Source organism: Meles meles, chromosome 18 (assembly GCF_922984935.1).
Source record: "Meles meles chromosome 18, mMelMel3.1 paternal haplotype, whole genome shotgun sequence".
NCBI classification, from domain to species: Eukaryota; Metazoa; Chordata; class Mammalia; order Carnivora; family Mustelidae; genus Meles; species Meles meles.
The window spans coordinates 24,564,278-24,583,136 of record NC_060083.1 but is presented as its reverse complement, the minus strand read 5'-3'; the positions used below and the strand labels follow the sequence as shown (position 1 = coordinate 24,583,136).

At 50.1% G+C, this 18,859-nt stretch overlaps 1 protein-coding gene across 12 annotated transcripts in view; it reads right to left on the bottom strand.

Annotated features, from left to right (window-relative positions):
• RPH3AL (rabphilin 3A like (without C2 domains)) overlaps positions 1–18,859 on the bottom strand; it is a 160,113-nt gene that overhangs the window by 90,686 nt on the left and 50,568 nt on the right. Inside the window, exon 1 of one of the 12 annotated variants that reach the window (XM_045984467.1) lies at positions 12,095–12,113. The exons of the other annotated variants lie outside the window; for them this stretch is intronic. The gene's annotated coding sequence lies outside the window, so the exon portion shown is untranslated. Of the gene's footprint in view, positions 1–12,094; positions 12,114–18,859 lie in introns of those variants that run through there. 12 annotated transcript variants of the gene reach the window in all.

Genomic DNA, 18,859 nt, shown 5'->3' with positions numbered 1-18,859 from the left:
ACCAGTGGTGACCCCAGAGGGTTGGAGCAAGCCAGGGAACCTCAGGGTGGGAACTCTATCTTCTGCAGGAACTTCTAAACCTAGAGTATATTGAGTTGGGGGGGGTGGGTGTTGAGGAGAAAAAAGGGTCCTATGCTCTCAGGCTTAAACCTTCACCTCCTTTATGGTGAGGACAGGTGGGGACATCCAGGAGAAGACAGCACAGGTGGAAAGGAGATGCAGCAGTTTCACAAGCAGAAATCAATCTTTATGGAATGAACCTCTTTTTGTCCCCTTTGGGTCACTTCCTAGAGAGGCAAGAAGATCCTTGGGGATCATGGGCAAGAGAACCCCCAAGCTAACACTAATTTTTCCTCTGGCCCATTTGAATTCTATTCCTCTTCTTCTCTTTTTAAAACTTTAGCTGAAACAACTCTGCAACCACCGACAGGCATTTCTGTTCTGTTCTTTCTAAATCGCATCACTATTTTTCTTGTTAGACAGAAGAGAAACAAGAGAGCTTAAGAGACTGAGGAAAGGTTACACGGCTAACAGCGCTGGTCTAATAACCCGTCGTTCCATAGTGATGTCTCTGCATGGGGTCACCCTCCACCATAGGGCGGAGGGAAGGGTTCGGGGGCAGTGAGGAGGGGAAAAGACTCAAGGACAGAAAAGACCTGAGAAAGTCTGGCTTTTATGCAAACTTACTGGAAGGCCAGGAATCAGTCAGTTATCTTCCTCGGGCCTGCATTTTCTCATAGGTACCAAAGAGGCTGAGACAGACATGCTAGAGGGACCACCCTGAGCAATTCCGACAAGCGGGGTGTGGGGGGAGGCACAGGTGGTATAGGGGTGAGGGGGTGGGGGACAGGAGACTGGTGGCTGCTCCAACCCGGGAGGTGGGAACTGAGCGCCGCCCCCCAGCCTAGTCCCCCCCGGGGTGGGAGCAGAAAGGCATGCCCCTGTCCCCCAGCTTCAGGGAAGGCAAGTAGACAGATGTCACCTCCTGGGGTCTCAGGCTGTGAATGCTGGCTGGCAGGGTCCTCATCGATGCTAAGATCTGCTAATATCACGGCTGAGCATGTCCACAGGGGTGGCTCCAGGAGAGAATTTGGGCTTCTACCCAGACTGCCGCAAACATCTCATAAGGCACAGCTGTCCCCTGCCCACGCAGAGCAACCTCGGGACAGATGGGGACAGATGGCAAGAGAGGAAGGGCAGCTCGAGGAGCCACATTTTAGGAAACTGCCAACGGAGCCAGCTTAGAGTCTCCAAAGCTCTTCAGTCTGAACCGCCAGCTCCCTGACTTGCCAGCCAAGCCCTGTCCTTCCTGAACCCTCTTCATCCGGGGGCCTTCTGCCAAGCTGTGTGCTTACTACCAACCAACACACACCTCCCAGGGCTCTGCTCCCCTCCAACGGGGGCTCCAGAAGGAGGCTCAGGGAGGGCCCCTTCCCAAGGCCTGTGCACACTTCAGAGCTGGGTCCTTATAGATTCCAAAGAGCAGGGCCCTGGGAGTTGAACATGGACTACACTCTTGTATGAGCAAACTCCAATCAGTCTGGGTCAAAAATCAGCTGAAGAGGGAACCAAACAGGGGCTTAGAGAAGGCAAGTAAAAAGACAGGAAATGTAAACCACACGTTCTCCAGGAGGAAAGAGAGGCAGGGCCAAGGGCCTAGAGAGAAGCGAGGTGGAAGGTCTGCGTTAAGAGGGCTGTGCGGAGCTCTGGCCTCCTCTGTAAGCAAGGGGATAACAGGCAGCCGGAGCCAGGTCTGTCTCTGAAGCCTGTCCGGCTGTGAGGGCAAAGAGCCCAAAGGAGAGAGTAACCAGTGTGTGTGCACACTTGTATGTGCGTTCCGCCAAGGAAGGAGACTGGTCCTGCAGGAGGCGGGATCAGACCTGGGAACCCAGAGTCCCCCCACTCTACTGACAACATGCTCCCATATCCTCCCCCACGGGCCTATGAACTCTCCAGGGGCCTGTGTCCTCTTCCCCTCTCCATCCCTGGAGCCCAGCAGGATCAGCTATGCAGCAGGTGCCCAGTGACTCTCTGTTCAGTGGAACTGACTTCATCAGAGAGACAGGCGTTCCCAGACAAGGAGCCATGCAGACAACAAGCCAAGCGTGCCCAGAGCAGAGCTGGGCCAATCATGCTCTGCAACTTGCTTACTCACAAAACGGTCTGTTCCTCAGGATTCCCCACAGGGTAGTCAGCACCTCTCCACCAAGAAGCCAGTGTGCCCAAAGGCTGGGACTCTGGGCCTGCGGGTGGGGGCTCCTTCCTGCAGAGCGAGGCTCACTGAGCCCTCGGAGGCTGTGCCCTCAGGGGCACATAGGCTCAGGGGACACCCTCACTCTGGGGACCAGGAACAGGGAACTGGAAATGCTTGGTGATCATTTCCGGAGAAAATTCCATGGGGAAGAAGTTCATGAGCCTCAGGCAACTTTCTGAGGCAGATCTGTGAAAACAAACTTGGGCTTCCAGAGAGATTCAATTCTCCTCTCCCTAAGGTCCAAAGCCCTTCACCCTGGGCATTAGTCACTGCAGACAAACCCTGCTGTCACGGCCCGGCTGTCTCCACTGGGTACAGCAGGGTATCACAAGCAAAACCAGCCCACACTCACTCACTGCCCACCCCACATGGAGACTCCTGACATCTCAATGTAAGGCCTCCCATTTTTTTTCCCCCAGGTATTTCTGTAGAGATTTCAAATAAAATTAGATTCTTGCCACACATCCTACTTGGTGTTCTCTTATCACATTGTACTTTCCTATGTTGTTAAAATTCCTCAAAAAAAAGGATTTTAATCATTTGGCTTAGCATTCTGGATATATTTTATCACTGTCCTCTTTGGGAGCCCATAGATCGTTTCTGATTTTGTTCTACTGTATTTATATTCAACAGCAAAATGGATCTCTGGGGGGTGAAACTCAATGCCTATTTCTGATTGTTTCCTTAGGATAAATTCCCCAAAGCGAAAGCATATTTTTTTCTCATATATTGTTGAGATAACTTTTACCACAGTGACGTTCACAGTCTCTCAAAGCTTTCAGGTGCTGGTCTCGGCCTACTCTCTCCAAGGTGCTTCTAGAATTATCTACTACTTTTTGAAGCGACAGTAGCACTTTTGAAGTGTCCCATTAGCCTCATATGGATATTGTATTTTTGATCCCAGAACTTAAAACCTATCTGGAAATCTCCAACAATTTGGTTTTATGACGTACACAGTCCCATAATCACTCAAACAAGGCCTCCTCTCCACAAACATTCAGATCTACTTGAAAGAAACCTTCTGTCCCCTTAAAGGGCTTCCTGCACTAAGAATCCAGTTAAGTGAACACAGATGTGAACCCAGAGCCCCAAGTGACCCAGGTGGTCAGGTAATTCCCCTCCGACCAATGTTCTCCTCCAAAATAGGGGTGGGGGCTCCTCCTCCATCCCAGGTGAGGATGAGATGAGAGCACGCTCCTATAGACTCCACCAAGCAGCCCAAATCATCACTGATCCAAGAAAACACCGCGGTCAGATTCCCAGCCTTCCAAACCCCTTTAATTGTTTTAACACTGCAGTGGGACACGCTGCAGCCCAGGCTGTCTCTGAGGTCACAGAGGGTGGGGAGCTGCAAACCCACCCGCCCTTTGAGAACGATTACACACACACACACACACACACACACACACACACACAGGCACTCACACTCCAGGGTCTCTGCTCTGCCTGCCAGGGCCAGGACAGGGATAAGAGGCAACTGACCTATTACCAAAGCTAATGACCTTTTCTTTGGTGTGGTTCCATCTCCCACCTTTAGACCCTGACATCTTCCGCCTCCTTGATTTTGTTTTAGGGAGACTTCCACGGAGACGACTGGGACGATGACTCCCCTGGGTACGGTGTGCATTGACAACCTCATGGGAAGAAAAGAACTGATACAGAGAAAAGAGTGGGAATGAAGCAGGCTGAACGGAAGGGCTCAGAGAAACCGCCGGGCCAAGGAGGGGACACTGAGTACAAAGGCCAACATAGTCACCAGCAAGTACAGGGCTCTGGCTACAAAGAGCCACTGAGAGAGAACGAGAAACGTGCATCCCTCCATGTGCAGTGCAGGAGGTTTTCTCTGAGCTGCTGAAGCATGATGAAAGGAATGCGTGGTCCAGCCAAGGGCCACAGCTGGCCCACGGACTCGGGAACCATAAATAAATGTCGTACCAAGTTTGGGGGTGGTTATTATGCAGCATTATCGTGGCAACGAATAACCGATTCAAATGATACCTGGTAAATAAGATCGCGACCCCGGCCTCAGTACCCTGCCAAACCCCCTCCCACAGCTGTTTGTGGAGTTGGACTCTCAAACCTGTGAGCCATGGGAAGGCCAAAAGCCCAGACACAGGATGCAAATAGACACAAGGGGCAAACAGAAGCAGCCTACCCCAGCGCCATGCCAGAGTGAGGAGGAGGTGCTGGGGGAGGGCCCGGAGCCTCCTCGGGTGGCCTGTGCAGGGCTGGAAAGAGGCTTCATCCTGGTGCCAAATCTGAGCCGACACCCGGACGGCAGCACCCGCGAGGCCTCAGAGCCTGCTTCTAGCCCCCCACTGCTGTGAGCCTTTAGCCATGCCTGCCTGGAGCGGGAGGGCAGAGCGGCCGTTCCCCCTCCACCACTGGTCTGCCTGAGACAGGCGCGCTGTGAGGGGCTGGGGCGGCAGGGGAGGAGGTGGCGAGGGTCTAAAGAAGGGAGAAAAAGCAGGGTTGAATATTAAAAATACTTGCCCCCGAGCTGGTGCTTCCCAAGGCCTCCGAGACGCCTGTAAGAGCCCTCAGTTCTACGCCCAGGGATTAATATTCCAGGGAACCCTTAGCAACAGGCCCTGACATCTGTTCGGTTACCATGATACGGGCAACATGCTAATAGCAAGATAAGGTGAGCGGAGACATCCACGTTCCCTCCACCTGTCACGCAGCCCCGGGAGGATCAAAGAGCCAGACAGGAAGCCTCAGAGGCCTGTCTGAAACCAGAGGGAACCTCTCCGTGGTGTCTTGGGCTGATTACGCATGAGGCAGGGCTCCAGGGTTCGGGAGAAGAGGCGCCCTGAGGAAGCCACTGCCTGACAAACGTCCCTAGAACCCACCCCGTCTGCAGGCTTCTTCACAGATCTGCTTCCTCTCCTCGGGTGACTCTTCCCTCCCCTCCCTCTTCTGTTCTCCGCCTCTGCTGTTAGGCCTCGCAGTTGGCCTTTGGACCTCCTGAGGCCCTTTGCCCTCTGCCTGCGGCCAGAGAGATGCCAGAGAGCTCATCCTTAAAGCTCAGGTCAGGACGTGGGATTCCCTCATTCAAAAACCTCCAAGGGCTCCCCACTGCCAAAGGAAAAAACAAACAAACAAACAAAACCCAATGCCACACTCAAGGTCATCCATGATCTGGCGCGAGCAACCCTTCCCAGCTCACCTGCCACCACATCCCTCCACGAAACTCAGGCTCTAGCCCCGCGGGGAGCCTGGGAGCATTCCCGCCCGGGGTCTGCCCCTCAGGGAACATGGCTCCTGCACACCGTCTACCTGAGGCGGCCTGGCCCCGCCTGTCTGGGAAATTCCCTTACTCCTTCCCACCCAGCTCCTCTTAGGAATCCAACCCCCTTGCCTCCCCACAGCATTTCATCCCCCTTCGTATGGGGGCGGGGGGCGCTCCACCTCTGTTACCCGTATGAAGACCGCAGCTCCCAGGATGCACCTCGGCGGCCCCAGCACGGTGCTCGGAACATGGCGGGTGTCGGTCCACCTTTACGGACCTAATACTAACCTTCGAGCATCGACCGCAGCCTGCGGACGAATGCCCAGCCTCCCCGGCCTCAACCGGAGGCCCCACAGTGTGACCCTCGCACTTCCCTAAGCACGCGCAGGCCCATCCCCGCACAGGCCTCGGGGGTCCTGCCTCCGGCCCACCCTGCAAAGTGGTCTCCACGGACTTGAACCATAGGAAATCTAGAAAGGACCCCAGCTCCCGAGGAATGGTCAACAACGGCACATCCAAGCACAAAGGCACTGTCGGTATCACAGATGACAAATGACCTGGACAAGGGTTTACAGCAGGATTCGGTACAAGAAGGATGCACAGTGATGGCACGATGGATCCATCGGGTGCCCACGCGGGAAATGCAGGGTCCACGCGTTACAGTACAGTTTGGTACTGAGGGTTAATTTATTTCCGTAGTGACTTTCTAAGGCTACGTAAGGCACACTACCTGTCCTCGTGGCTCCGGCTCACTGTCCTCCTTTCACATGGGGCTCTCTTAGACCCCACAGCCCCTGCTCGGATTCCCGCAGCCTTTCTTGTCCATTGTCTTCCAGGCCAGACAATCCTGGACACCCCGTGGCCCGTTCCGTGGCACAGCCCCACTGAGTCACAAAGCTAAGAGTCCGCTGTGGCCCTCCGAAAGGCAAGCAGCAGCCACTTTTGGCTCCGTCACCCTCATTCATTCAGCAAAACAGCACTGAGTGTAGACTTGTGTGTCTGACTTTGCTGCAGGGTGAGCTGGGGTTGTTCTTTGTGCCCCCAGAAGGCTTCCCACGGGAGGAGGCCTCCCTTACCACGGCAGGGTCTTCTTCCCAGGGAAGTAAATCCTCACCCATGATGCCCACTCGGCTGGGCCCAAACCCATGCCTGTCTCTTTGTCTAACTGAATCCGTTTTCTCGTTCCCAGGCTGAAATGCTGTGGAAAGCCTCCAATTGAAATGAGATGCAAAACATCCCACTTCTTCCCCCTCCCACTTCCAGCGCCAGCCCTCCAATCTTAACAGCCACGTGCTCTGCCTACATGTCCCCAGAGGCACAGCTCACTTTTGTTACTTCTGAAGGCCTAAAACAGGGCAGGGCCAAGTCCTGGCTCCAGGCAGTAACAGTTGGTGGAGCCCCACCCTGGGGGTCCAGACCCCTGGGGCCAGACTCTACTTGCACACACACAGGAGGGACGGTGGCCTCACTAGCAGTGATCCATTCCCCATCAGACCATGCGGCATCAGTCTCCTAGGGCTGCTGGATCCATGCACCACAAACCAGGGGGCTTACACAATTCTAGAGCTTAGAAGTCCAAACCCGAGATGCTGACAGGGCCAAGTTCTTTCTGAAAGACCTAGAAAGGAATCTGTCCCATGCCCCTCTCTTGGCTTCTGAGGTTCGCATGGCAATCCTCGGTGTTCCTTGGCTTGATACTGTATCCTTCGAATCTCCATCTTCATCTTCTCGTGGCATTCTTCCTGTGTGTGTTCACATGGTTGCCTCCCTGTGCCTCTCACTGTCCTGGACTGAGACCAAAGGGAATCCAGGATGACCTCACTGGAACCAAGGACAATCACAGTGCCCCTAATTCTCAATAAGTCCACATCCTGAAGTGCTGGCGGGGGTGGGAATTCAACATAGCCCTCTGGGGGACATGATTCAACCTAAAACACAGGGCGACCACAGAAACCGGAGCCCTACACTGGGGGTGTGGACAGCAGCTATGAGGACCCTTTGGTATGTATGCACAGATGCATGAGTTGGTCTAAAATGCCCCCTGGAGTTCTAGGTGCAGTAAACTGGGAGAGGAGCCTAAATCTAGGAGAGTCGTCATGGTTGATGCAAAAAGGGGATTCAAGGAAACAATCTCCGGGACACATGGGAGGCTCAGTCAGTTAGGGGTCTGCTTTGGCTCAGGGCATGACCTGAGGGTCCTGGGATCCAGTCCGGCATCAGGCTCCTTGCTCAGTGGGGAGCCTGTGTCTCCCTCTACCTGCCGCTCTCCCTGCTTGTGCGTTTGCTTGCACGCGCTCTCTCTCTCTCTTTCTCTGACAAATGAATAATCTGTGAATAATAAACACAACAATCTCCTTTGGTCATTGCTTCTCTTGGGCGTTCTTAACAGGGGAGTCATGACCTCAGATGGGAATAAATTATACCTTTATTTTTATTAACCTGCAACTGAAATTATCTATTTTCTTCCACTATGAATGTAGGCAACACATCATAGTCATATTATCAGTATACCTATGGCGTGGCCACTAATAGACCAACAGATATTTACATATCACAGAATTGCAGATATCCCCAAATATCATTTATGTTCATCACTACTTCAAAATTATAATAGCCATTAGACCTACTGTAAGGTGATTTACTTAATGATTCAAAGGACAGAGCTTACTGTATCAAAAGCTCGTTTTTAAAAAATATTCAGATAACTCTAAATCAACATAATTGGTTGCTCTGTAATCCTGTTTGTGCATTTAAAATCATTATCCTGAGAAAGGTACCACAGGATTCACCAGGCTATCAAAAAAAGGGTCAATGGCACCAAAAAAAAAAAAAGAAAAAAGAACAGGAGATGGAATTAGAGCTCGGTTAAGGTAACCAGAAGAAAAACCAAGCTTGCAGGGTGATAGGTGTCTGATAGGTGTCTGTGGCCCCAGGGACTCTACTTGGAAAATCGCCAGTCCTCTGGGGCTGCCAAGCACCCCGCTTAGGGTGCACACGGGAAGGGGTGTTACCGCTGTTTGTCTTTTAGTGCAGAAAGACAAGCCTGCTTTTGTGTATGCAATGTGTGTGGGTCTGAAAAGTCGAAGCCCAACAATTTTTGCAAAGGAAATCTGAGTTTAGTTCACACCTGGGAGTGGTCGTTAGAGGAACCCAGCAGAAACTTCTCCACGAAGCAGAGAAACCTCTGGAAGCAAAGAAGGTACACGCCAGCTCACTGGCTTGATACAGTCTCAATCTTCAGGTATGCAGACAGGGGCAGTCCCCCAGGTCTGGGGGGTAGCTTCAACACCATCACTGCCCCCAGCGGCCTCCACACGGCCCCGCCAGGACACTGGCTCTCGGGGGGTTCTTCTCAGGCTCTGCCAGGTACTTCTCCATTCTTCTTCCACCCAATTCAACCAGAGCCTGGGCAGGGACCCTGGCCCTGGCTATTTGCTTAAAGTCAGCAGCCAAGGAAAGCCCCAGCCGACCTAGCCTGCTATCTGCCAGCCAGCTGTCCCCTCTTGGTCATGGAAACACAAACAGACGTTTCTCTATTCCGACTCCAAGGTTAAGTACTGCGCTGCCAGGTGCCAGCTGTCAACTTCTCTGCACCCGTTCCCCTGGTAGAGGCAAAGACCCCAAACAAATGGGGGTGCCCATCCTGAATGTCCATGGTGAGGACTGCCAAGGATTCAGGCACGAGAGAAGGGAGCACCCCCAGCATGTGGCAGCAGGAGAAAGGCCAGCCTGGCCCTGAGCTATCCCGTGGGAGAGAGAAAGCCGCTGGCTTTATGGGGCACCACCCACCTGCTGGTCCTTGACCCAGGTTGATCTACTGAAGTTCATCACAATGGGGACGGCTTGACCATCATCTCCTTCCAGAGAAGGAGCTGAGACCTGACGCTTGAGAGGTGCAGCCTCAAGGCCACCCAGTTGGCCGCTGGCACTTCTGGTCCCCTTCTCTGTCCCCCAAGGAGCCCTGGCTATGGCATGTAGCATCTAATGAAAGCCAAAGACTGGAGTAGTCGGCCACCATCTCCCATGCTCCCAGCACCAGGGAGTGTGCAGGGGTTCACAGAAACTGAATCGCACAGAAACTGGCCAAATAGTTCTGGGAAGGCTTGGGGTTATCTGGGTCACAGCCACACATGCAGGCTGCTCTGGCCTGCCCCAGAGCCCTCGGAGCAGTGAGGCATGAAGCCACAGGTCTCTGACAGCCCCTGCTCCCCGCCATTCCCACTGCCTGACCCAGGTGCTCACCCAGACCTCACCCTGGGATCCTAAGTGGTTTGCCTGCCTCCAGTATCCCCTGCCCAGACGTAGCCTACCCTGCCATGAGATGGGCCTGACAAAGGCCCAGCTCTCCTCAGACACTTCCAAATCAAGCCCAGCATCTTCACCTAGAAGTTCATGGCCATCCACAGGCTGTACCCCACCTTGCCAAATTTGTCTCCAGACACGCAGAAACACTTGGTCTTCTTCCTCATGTCTCAACCCACACCACCTCCAAGCAGTCCTCTTGCTGCCCCCCACTCCATACCCACTGCCCCAGTCTGAAGCAAATGACATCCTCATACACACTTTTTGCCCCTTCCTAGCACCTGACAATTCCTGATGGCTCATGAATGTGTCTGACCTTTCCTATTGGACCAAATGTTCCCTGGAAGCAGGACAAGCCTTGTGCCTAGACAATGCTCCAAATGTGCACTGGAACAGGACTGAGAGTCCAGGAATAAGCCATGCATCTATGACCGGGTGATTCTGATGCCCTTGACAAGGGTGTCAAGATCATTCAATATGCAAATATGAAGTTGGACCCTGACCTCACACCACTTAAAAATTCTAACTAAATGGGGGCGCCTGGGCAACTCAGTCAGTAAGCATCTGTCTTCAGTTTGGATCATAGTTCCAGGGTCCTGGGATCAAGCCTCACATCGGGCTCCCTGCTCATCGGGGAGGCTGCTTCTCCCTCTGCCTCTGCCACTCCCCCTGCTTGTGCGCGCGCTCTCTCTCTGTCAAATAAATAAAATCTTTTAAAAAATTAACTAAATGGATCAAAGAACTAAAACTGTAAGACTCTTAGAAGAAAATAGAGGGGTAAATCTTTACAACCTCAAATTTAGCAGTGGTTTCTTAGCTACAACACCAAAAGCATGAGCAACAAAAGAAAAAAAAACAAAAACAGATAATTTGGTCTTCATTGACATTAAAAACTTCAGTGCTCCAAAGGATGTTCTCAAGAAGGTGAAAAGATGATCCACAGAATGGGAGAAAATATTTGTAAACCATCTATCTGATAAGGGTCTAGAATTCAGAATAAGTAAAGAACTCTTTCAGCTCAATAGTAAAAGGCAACTCAATTTAAAAATGTGCGAAGGACTGGCATGGACATTTCTCCAAGGCCGATGTACACGTGCCCCAAAGCACATGAAAAGATGTCAGACACCGTCAGCCATCAGGGAAACGCAAACCCAAACCACAACGAAATGGCGTTTCGCACCTACCAGGATGGCGAACATTTTTTTTTGAAATGGAAAACAGTGAGTGTTGGTGAGGATGTGGGGAATCGGAGCCCCCTTACACTGCTGGTGGGAATGTCAAGCGCTGCAGCCACTGTGGAAAAGAGTTTGCCAGGTCCTCAAAAAGTCAAACACAGAGGGGTGCCTGGCTGCTTCTGTCGGCAGAGAGAATGGCTTTTGATCTCGGGGTTGTGAGTTTAAGCCCCACATTGGGTGCAGAGATTACTTAAAAATAAAATCTTAAAACAAACAAACAAACAAAAAGGTTAAGCGTAGCATTACCATACGACTCAACAATCCCACTGCTACATGCGTTCCCCAGAGAACTGAAAAGAGGTGTTCTATCAAAACCTTGTACACAGATGTTCATAGCAGCGCCGTCTGCAACAGCCAAAAGGCTATGGAAACAACCCAATGTCCATCAACTAATGGCAAAACTGTACAGTGGAATATTACTTGGCCATAAAAGGAACAAAGTTCCTATTCATGCTACAACACAGATGAACCTTGAAAACGTGACAGCCACAAAAGGCTGCCTCGCCTACGACTACCTTCATTGAAATGTCCGAAACAGGCAAATCTATAGAGACGGGAAGTAGACTGGTGGTTGCCCAGGGCTTATGGGGAAGAGGGCAACTAAGAGTGGAAGGATACAGGGTTTACCTTCGCAGTGATGAAAATGTTCAAAAACTGGGCTCGGACAGTTGCCCCATCTGTGAATACACTAAAACCCACAGAAGTGTACATTTTCTTTTCTTTCTTTCTTTCCTTCTTTTTTTTTTTTTGAATTGTACATTGTAAATGGGTGACCTGTATAGTATATGAGTTGTATCTCAGTAAAGCTGTTTAAAAAAATCATGGGGCACAGTGAAGAATGAACTGGGGTGTGAACAAGACAGCCAGGTACACAGTCTCCAGCGGACAAAGAAGTGGCTGTTTACACTTCACCATCAACCCCTGATGGTCTGGGGCCAGTTTAACTGTAAATTAACCTCAAAAAAACCAAATCACACAACAGATGGTACATCTGTGGAAACACTGCAGGAGAGGGGTAGGGACGAGAAAGAGAGAGACAGAAAGCAAATACAGTCAAATGCTAAGAATTACTGAATCTCGGGAGGGATGACAGGTCTCCTTTGTATTATTTGCCTCGAGCTCTTCTGCGATGGTTGTAAACCTTCATAATAAAAACTTTCACGGTGAGCTCTCAGTGGCTACCGCTGGAATGATCTGGACAACAAAATAAATAATACTAGCATCGGATTCTATAACCATAAGATAAATATCTATGAGTCCTTATATAAATAATCGAGCAAATAACTAAAGAGGGCAGTTCCTTTTTGCAGAAGAGCTCCAACTAATAAATGTAGAAGGAATTAAGGAAACCGAAGAATCACCATAAAATATCTCAGTGATAACTGTTACAGGGAAGATCTGGGGATGGATCCCAAAATTAGGACGCAGAAGTTGGAGAACAAACAGGGTCTATTTGCATAGTCTCAAAGTATCTCCCCCAGAATATTTGTTAATTATGAAGGAAAAAATAGTAACTTTACAGGAGAGAAAGTAGCAGACACTACTGGAACCAAGTGATCCAGACTGACACCACCAGTGATAAGACATTCAGACATCATGTACCTCCTGATACAGTTCACTGAGAAAGACATATCCCTCTGGGAGATTCTTACCAGAAATTCAGAGCCCCAAATGCATCACGAGAAAATACCAGACAAACTCAAATGGAGGGACAATCTATAAAGTAATGGGCTAGAGCTCTTCAAAAGTGTGACCATCGTGAGAGAGAAGGGAAAAATGAATGCGGAGTGGTCAGACTGTTACATAAGCAGGTCAAGCAGGGTGAAGGGGACACAGGAACTCCGTGAATCATTTTTGCAAATTCTATACGGGTTTAAATTATTTCAAAATAAAAAGGTTTTAAACTGTTCATAATTAAAAAATAACTTGAAGGGGTGCCTTGTCTGTGTCAGGCTATTTTTAGGACTTTCATTGTTTGATGAAACTATTACACTTGTATTTTTTCTTACTTCAAGATAACAAGGATTAAAAACTAGATGACATTTTGTTTATTTTTTTTTAAAAGATTTTATTTATTTGACAGATAGAGATCACAAGTAGGAAGAGAGGCAGGCAGAGAGAGAGAGAGGAGGAAGCAGGCTCCCCGCCAAGCAGAGAGCCCGACGCGGGGCTCGATCCCAGGACCCTGGGATCATGACCTGAGCGAAAGGCAGAGGCTTTAACCCACTGAGCCACCCAGGCACCCCCATTTTGTTTATTTTTAAAGATTTTTAATTTATTTACTTGAAAGAGAGAGAGAAAAAAAAGCAAGCGGAGGGCAGGGGAGGCAGGACAGAGGGAGAAGCAGACCCCCAGCTGAAAAGGGAGCCTGATGGGGGCTCAACCTTGGGACTTCGGGATCTGGCCTGAACCACCCAGGCGCCCCCAGACAGCATTTTTAAATAATGTTCCAATCTATTTAGTAACTAGTTTGAACTAGTTTTGGTTTAACAGTGAGTAGGGTCATCAATGGCCCTGAACTCCTCCAACAACCTGGTTAATGAAGACCATCTTTGTCTCATTACCCTGGTCTATGCTATTAATGTATTCTCCTCATGGAAAATTCATAGTGCACTCACTGACCCACCAGCCAGAGATGACGCTGATCTGAGTTCCAGAAAAGGGAACCAGAAGAGAAGTAAAATATTAATAATAGAATCTAAACAGTGGGTATGTCAGATTTCACGGTGAAAGTCTTTCGACTCAGCTTTACATTTAAAATTTTTCAGAATAAATTGTTGTTAAAAAAAAAAAGGAAAGGAAAATTACGAATGAGTATTTTGGGCACTCAACCCATAAGCCCAGATTCACAGCCTCAGTGGGAAAAAGCAGAGGAGTGCAGGGGCCCCATTTGCTGAAAACTATACCCGTGTGCCCTCCTTCTCCCTACAGGTGTCTGCAGGTGACGGGGCTGCCTGGAGGAAGGAGAAGCAGTGGGACTTCCTTGCCACAGCAGAGGCCTGGGGCCTGTGGAGACAATGTCCACGTAAAAACATTCAGCTCTTTGGGTCCAAACCATGGCAGAAAATGGGCAGTAGCCCACTGTTTTTATTAGCTCCAAATGAATTCGGCAACAGATGCCCAGGCTGACCACGCAGGCCCAACCTGGTCCCGTACCCCCAGGTAGTCCCATTGAAGGGCACACAAATTTGCCTTTTCTGCCGAGCCATAAGGGCAGTGGTTACAAGTCTGTTCTTTGGATCAGGTGTCAGGTTTGCATTCTCCCTGTGAATTATGAGCTCGGTGACCTTGGACAGCTCCTTTATTTCTCCAGGCCTTAACAGCCTCATCTGTAAAACGAGGAGCTGTCTCCTGAGGCTGTTGAGAAATTAGATCAGTGCTTCTGAATCAGGGTGATTTTGTCTCCCAGGGGGCATCGGCGCGTTCTGGAGACAAGGCAGGGGGAGGGGGTGCCACTGGCTACAGTCCCGTGGGCAGAAGCCAGGATGCCACTAAGTATCCTACAAGGCACAGTCCAGCCCCCCACAACATGAAATCATCTAGCTGAAAAGGTCGAAGCACAAGTTGGAGAAGCTCTGGTTTATTTAGATGCTGCGGCTAAGACATCCAGCACGGGACCTGTGACACTATGTGCTCTTGGTGAGGGCTGCCATCATGACCGTCGCTGGCCCACCACCTCGGCCACCAGGACCCGCACTGTCACTGCCATGGCCCATTATTAGCAGCCTTGAGATCCCAGGACCCAGCAGAGTGCAGGGAGGGGGCATCAAGAAATGCCACTCTACCAAAGAGAGCTAACAGGTCCTTCCTTGGGCTGGAGCACCGCCATCTTTGGACCTGTCCCTTCAAGTGGCTGAGCTCACCTGAGTGACCTGAAGCAGTCTGGGGCAGGGAGTGGGAGGTGGGTACGGGGAGTCCAAGTGGGGCACCCCAGGGAAGGGGTCTGAACAGATGACGATGATAGCCGCTGACATCCTCATTTAACACTGACCAAGGGCGCACCTGGGTGGCGAGGTTGGTTAAGCGTCCGACTCTTGAATTCAGTTCAGGTTACGATCTCAGGGTCCCAGGGCTGAGTCCCTGTGTCAGGCTCCCCACTCAGGAGGGAGTCTGCTGTAGGGTTCTTTCTCTCCCTCTGCCCCTTCCATCACTGGCTCACTCTCACTTTCTTTTGAAAATAAATAAATAAATAAATCTCTTCCCAAAATCCACAAAAAACTTAACTCAATTCTCTCAGAGACTGAAGGAGGTCACTTCGTAACAGAATAATATATCCACCCTCCCCACCACGACTGCAACTACAGAGCAGTGTTTCCCTGGCAGGAAGGAGCAGTATTTCACAGAATTTGCCCTTTGCTTGTGGCCAGTCTTGCCACGCATCTGACCTCTGCACAAAGGACCTCAGAAGGTAGATGGTTCCTGGGCCTTCCACTCCGTTTTGTGGGAAACGTCCAGAGGGTGTCATTTCCGGGCGGGGCAGAGGCCTGGGGAGCAGCAAGTCCCCCTCCAGCAGGAAGGAAAGGCCACACTGCCTCTCCAAGAGATCTGTCGGGGCCACTGGGGAGGCCGTACGAGGAGCCAACTCCAATGCCCATGTCTAATGGAGCCAGGAGCCAGCCAGCCTGCAGCCGCCACCGGGACACCGCCGTCCACACGGTCACTTTCCCACCCCCCCTGACTTCTCACTGCCAACCGCAGGAACTCGCTCAGATGAAATGGACCTGAGGTTCATCCCCAGAGAAGTCAGAAGGAGGAGGACCTGGGGTGTCTATGCTTGTAGCCGGGCTTGGAGAAAGAGCAGCTCAGGGGACAGGGCCCGTAACAGGTCTGGTCAAGAGCAGGCGAGCACAAGTCTGGGGCTTGGAACGAGGGAAGTGAGAGGAGGCCAGGGAAGGGCTGAGGCCGAGAAGCGGGTGCCTGCTGGGGCATGACATGCATTCCATACGCACACACACCCTGACTGCTCTGGGGTCTCAAAGACTGGGACACAAAGGGAACACAAAACATCGTACAGGAGAAGTGAACGTCATGCTTGTTGATTACCTGTTAGAAGAACCGCCACTTACAGAATATTTACTTATTTGTCAGGCTTGGTGCCAAGTGCTTTGGCAAATCAAGGCAGGGTTTTGGTTTTTTTTTAAGATTTTATTTATCTATTTATTTGAGAGACAGTGAACGAGAGGGTACAGCATGGGGAGGGCAAGGAGACTCCATGCTGAGCACAGAGCCCAATGCAGGGCTTGATCCCACAACGCTGAGTTCATGATCTGTGCCAAAATCAAGAGTCAGATGCACAACCAACTGAGCCGCCCAGTCACCTCTCACAGCAGGTTTTAACATGCCCATTTTACAGGTGAGCAAACGGAGGCTCAAAAAGACAAATGATTTACCCAACGTCACACAGTCAATAAGGGGCAAAGCCCGGGATTTGAACTTTAAGCCCAAGCTCTTAATTTCAAGGGTATCCCAACAGCTCAACACTAAACAGAACTACATGTGTTTTGAAGTCAATCACCCCCACATAAACACACACACTCTTTTTGCTTTATCCTTTCAGATAAGTCAGAGATGATGAATAAGATTCCGAATGCGGGAACACTAATTTTTTCAAAAATAAGAAAACAACCCAATTAAAAAATGGACACAAGATCTGAACAGACACCTCATCAAAGAAGATACACAAATGGCAAATATTAGCATATGAAAACATGGTCAATATCAAGTCCTTAAGGAATCACAGATTAAGATAACAATGAGATACCACTACACACCTATTAGAATGGCCAAAATCCAGAACATTGACAATACCAAATGCTGACAAGAACACTCTCTCCTTCTTTTTTTTTAAAGATTCTATTTATTTTTTGAGAGAAAGCACATGCACAAGCCGAGGGAGGAGCAGAGGGAGAGGGAGAAGCAGACTCCATCCTGAGTGCAAAGCCCAATGTGGGGCTCGATCTCGCAACCTTGAGATCACGACCGGAGCTGAAATCAAGAGTCGGGTGCTTAACCGACTGAGCCACCTGGCGCCCCAGGAACTCTTACTCACTGCAAAACTGTCCAGTTACTTTGGGAGGTTATACTTTATAAAACCAAATATACTCTTTAGTTGTAATCGTGACCCCACAATTCCACTCCTTGGTATTTACCCAAAGAAATGCAAACTTACATCCACACACAAAAGGGCACACTAATGTTTATGCCCGTTTTATTCATTATTGCCAAAACTTGGAGCAACCGACACGTCCTTTCATAGGTGAACGGATAAATACACTGTGGTACATCCATAGAATGGAATAAAATTCAGTAATAAAAATGAGCTTAGCCCATGAAAAGACATGGTGAAAACTTAAAGCATACTGCTAAGTGAAAGCAGCCCATCTGGAAAGGCTACGTGCTGTATGACTGCAACTCTGTGGCATTCTGGAAAAGGCGAAACTATGGAGTCAATAAAAAGATCAGAGGTCTTGGGGGAGAAAGGAAATGAACTTGTAGAACACGGGATTTTTAGGGCAGTGAAACTATCACAGGACGCTGTAATGGTGGATGTACTCACGTCTGTCATTATGCAACTGTCAAAACCCAAGGTACAACACCAGGAGCGACCCCTACATGTAAACTACAGGCTTATAATTAATAATTATACATCAAGGGACGCCTGGGTGGCTCAGTTGGTTAAGCGACTGCCTTCGGCTCAGGTCATGCTCCCAGAGTCCCGGGATCAAGTCCCGCATCAGGCTCCCAGCTCGATGGGGAGTCTGCTTCTCCCTCTGACCTTCTCCCCTCTCATGCTCTCTCTCACACTCTCTCTCTCAAATAAATAAAATCTTTAAAACAAAACAAAAAATAATAATTATGTATCAATACCAGCTCATCAATTGTAACAAATGTACTACCTCATCAATGCAAGAGGTTAGTGAGAGGGGGAAACTGGGGGCAGGAAGGGGATATATGTGAACCCTCCCTCCCTATGTTTCACTCAATTTTTTCCTGTAAACTTAAAACCATTAAAATCAAATGCTAATAGAAAAATTTGTTTACTTTTCTTCTACAGAGGGAAAAAAAAGACGACACCCCGGTCTTCATCTGTGGGAAATCTGCTACTAGGATTAAAATTAAATTGGTAGACCATGTCAGACCCTTCAAAATGTTTTTGTGTCAGTTGAGGATCTGCTATCATCCCCGATCACAAACAAGGAAAGAAAGCACGTACTGTTCGTGCCTTTATTCCACGAATGTCTTCTGCGTCCCCACCACATGGGGACACAGGCCTATCGCAGACGGCTGCCAGGCTGACAGACGCTAGCTCCCAATTCTTTTTCTTCCCCGCCTGTATCACAATTTGAACGTGTGCATTTCCGTTTTGTTCGCTGCAAATACCCAGTGCGGGCGCCCATGAGCAGGAGGAATCCCGAGTGAGCCAGACCAGGACTCTACAAGCGCTGGGGCCGCACGAAGAACGGCAGAGCAGGGGCGGCTGGCGTCCTCTGCGGCAACCCCGGAGGGCCTGGGACAGAAGAGTCTGGTGGAGAGCCAGAAAGGAAAAAGCAGGGACTTGGCAGGCCCGAGGCCGGCATTCCAGGAAGACAATCTTCCTGGTAGGACTGCCAGAAAGGAAGAGGCCTCTGTGAATTTCAGAGCTGGAAAATCATTCAGAGGATTGTTACTTAAGATCACAGGCCTCAAGGACACACGGCTCCTGGGTACCAAGTCAGAGCAGGTGAGATCCCAGGACCTCCTAGGAGCCCAGGAAAAGGGCAAAGTGCACCTTGATTCTTGGGCCTTCATCTAAGTGAGGCTAATGATAGAGGAGAGTGAACGTAGATCCCCAAACTC